Source organism: Spinacia oleracea, chromosome 4 (genome assembly GCF_020520425.1).
Source record: "Spinacia oleracea cultivar Varoflay chromosome 4, BTI_SOV_V1, whole genome shotgun sequence".
Lineage (NCBI taxonomy): Eukaryota > Viridiplantae > Streptophyta > Magnoliopsida > Caryophyllales > Amaranthaceae > Spinacia > Spinacia oleracea.
This window is the reverse complement of record NC_079490.1, coordinates 159,581,143-159,584,634: the sequence shown is the minus strand read 5'-3', so window position 1 is coordinate 159,584,634 and position 3,492 is coordinate 159,581,143. Positions and strand designations below refer to the sequence as shown.

General features: G+C 43.0%; 1 non-coding gene across 1 annotated transcript; it reads left to right on the top strand.

Annotated features, from left to right (window-relative positions):
* The first annotated feature begins 1,302 nt into the window (after positions 1-1,302).
* On the top strand, positions 1,303-1,409 carry LOC130460243 (small nucleolar RNA R71). The gene has a single exon (XR_008920177.1). It is a non-coding gene; the product is annotated as a small nucleolar RNA R71 (small nucleolar RNA).
* Positions 1,410-3,492: the final 2,083 nt, after the last annotated feature.

Sequence of the window (3,492 nt, the reverse complement as noted above, 5' to 3'; positions counted from 1 at the left end):
ACTAGTGTTAAGTTTAGGTGGAGACTTGTTTTGCAAATAAGCACTACATTCCTCAGTGAAAGCTACAGTCTCTACCTCACAAAAAGCACGTTTCCTGGTCAAAATATCTTTCATGAATTTAGCATAAGCAGGAACCTGTAAAATTAATTCAGTAAAAGGAACTGTTACCTGCAAATTTTTGACCACTTCCAAGAATCTGCCAAACTGCTTGTCTAGCTTATTCTTGAGTTGCCGGTTTGGGAAGGGGAGTGCAATAGGTGGTACTTGAATACCTGTCCCCTTCTTAACCTCAGTTGTAGCCTCATTCTCATTGACTACCTTTTCAGCTTCCTTACCATCCATAACTATCTTTGGGATTTCCTCACTGACCAGACCACTAGCGGACACCCCAGAATCAACCTTAACCGGCATAAAAGGACCATCATAGTCCCTACCACTCCTCAACGTAATTGCATTAGCAGTCTCCCTATTTTCGGGCTGTGAAGGAAATTGGCATGGTGGCCTCCCTGCAATAGTAGTAGCCATCTGTGCCAACTGTGTATCAATGATCTTGTTGTGAGCAGTAAGAGCATCGATCTTTGCATCCTTTTCACTTAGAGACTTTTGCATTTGTAGCATCATGTTTCTCATCTCTACTAGCATAGGGTCAGGCTGAGTGGCTTAAGGTTGTGGTGGTGGAGGTGATGTGTGTTGTCTAGGGAACCCAGGTGGTCCACTAGACTGTTGGTTGTAGTTGTTCCGTGGTTGGTAGGATTGCTGATGTGGGGGTTGGTATGGCTGTTGTGGTGGATGTTGGACTTGGTGAGGGTTCTGGATATTGTTGCTCCTGTAGGATAATAGAGGGTTGTTTTTGTAGCCCTCATTGTAAGAGTTGGAGAATGGGTTATTTTGTTTGTAGGATTGAAATGCGTTGCACTGTTCAACAGAGCTCCTACATTCCTGTGCATAATGACCAGACATTCCACAACTTTCACAAACAGTAGCAGGTTGGGCACTCATAGCAGCTACACTAGCAGGTTGGGCAGATTGAGCATTGGCTGCTTGCATATTATCAAACTTATAGTGTAAAGCAGTGAACTGGGCAGTTAATTGTTCAATAGAATTTAAATCATGCTTACCACCCCTATTAGACAAACCTCTAGGATTCCTTGCTGGGCATTGTGAATGGCTATCTCCTCAATCACCTCCATAGCTATAGGCACCTCAAGTTGCATGAATCTCCCACTGGCAGCTGAATCCAACAAACGTCTAGACTCATTGCCCAGACCATTATAAAACTGCTGAATCAAGAACCAATCTTCCAAACCATGGTGCGGGCACTCTCTTTGCAAATCCTTGAATCTCTCCTAGACCTCGAACAAACTCTCATCTGCTTGTTGTGAGATACCCAATATCTGACCCCTTAGACGAGCTGTTTTCTCAGGTGGAAAATATTTAACATAAAAAGCAAGAGCCAAGGACTCCCAATTAGTGATTTTCAAAGCCGCCCGATCCAACCCATTAATCCACAATTTAGCTTTCCCACTCAAAGAGAACGGGAAAAGTATCTCCATAGTCTGTTCCGGAGTCAATCCCTTTTGCTTGATGGTGGAACAATATTGGATGAAGGACTGTATGTGAAGATTCGGATCTTCACTTGGTTCCCCACCGTACTGGCGTCTCTCAATCATGTTAATCAATGCAGGCTCAATCTTGAAGGTCTCAGCTGCAATAGAAGGCATGATTGCCTTTGGTAGCACGGACAGACTTGGCTTAGAATAGTCTGTAAGCCGTGGGGTAGGTGGCGGTAGTAGAGTTTCGTCACCCATCTCTATCTCTGAAACTGAATCTGTATCTGAAGGAAAAAGATCGCCAATATTATGATCAGAATCAGAGTAATTCCCACACTGTGCAATGAAAGTTCTTCGTCTACGAAAGGTTCTTTCAGGCTCAGGATCGAATGGAGTAAGATTACTAGTACCTACGGTCCTGGGCATAGACAAAGACTACAAAACAATGTGAGATCCGGTCTCAAGGAACGTGAGTTCCTTGAGTAGTAACAAACAATAATCTAGGATAAGCAATCAACAACAGAAAATAAAACCGTTTCCCCGGCAACGGCGCCAAAATTTGACAAGCTAAAGTCGTATCACCTAATCAAAAATAACCTAAGTCCACTAGCTAGGTAGCAAGGGAAGTCAGGATCGAATCCACAGGGAAACAATGTTCTTTCTACTATTAATCAATTAGACTAGACTATTGTGAACAAGAGTTGGTTTGATGGTTTGCTAAAACTACGGCGATAATTAAACAACTGGGAATCAATATATTAAGGAATCTAGGGCATAGGTTCACCAACAGATAACAATCCAGGACAATAAACAATCACAATAATCAACAAAGTAATTAATTAGACTAGCATGCTCTCTCGAATCGATACTAATCATAGACTTAGAATTAACGGGCTCTCGCTACGTATTAACTCTAATTCCACCTATTGACACAAGCCTAAACATCAAATTGCATCTCTGGAATCTTAACTTGATATTGCATAACTACCACAATTAAACCTGCACAAATCTAATTGTATAGTGAAATAAACCAATCAATAGGAATTAATTACAATGCCAACAATCACAATTATTCAATATCCCTTCATATTAATCATGGATCCCCAAACCCTAGAAATTAAGCTACTCAAGCATATTAACAATAAACAAAGCAATTAGCATGATTGAAAACATAATTAAGGCAAAACAAAAGATTCAAATAAAGAACAATACCTAATTGAAGAACAGCGGCAATTGAAAGCTTGAATTTTTGATTGAAAATAAACTAAGTGTTTTGAACAAATTAGAGAGAAAAACTAAGTGTTTAATACTAGCATATGAGATAATAAGATGTCCTACTAAATTAACAAAGGCTATATTTATAGTTTAGCCCAAAAACAAAAGAGAAAACCGGAATAAAACTAAAGTAAACCGCGCACTAAAGGCTCCAGGGTTGTCGTCGCCCGGTCGGGCGGCCAACCGCCCGACGGGCGGGATGCTCGAAATCCGCCCGACGGGCGCAGGTCTGCCCGGCGGGCGGAGGGAGAAAATTTGGAAACTATTTGCACGCGCCCGGTCGGGCGCTCCTCGCCCGTCGGGCGACTGGAGATCGCTCTTGGCTGCTGCTCTGCTGGGCGCCCGGTGTGCACCAGGCGGATGTCTGCCCGTCGTGCGCCGGGCGACTAGAGATTTCTTTGGCTTGCTCGCCCGGTGGGCGATGGGAGATCTTCCGGGCGAAAAGCTAAATATGTCCGCAACACCGAGTCTAACTTCCGGGGCTCAATCATGAACATCTAAGGCTCCCTTAAGTCGACATTAATCGTCCCGAATCCCCTCGGGATCGTGTAGTGGCCTAAATCATCTTGAAACGGGTCTAAAAAGACCAATTTCTCACTAAGTAGTCCTGAAACTCAAGGCACACTCAAATACACAGATTAGTACTAAAAACGGCTCCTAAGAGCTC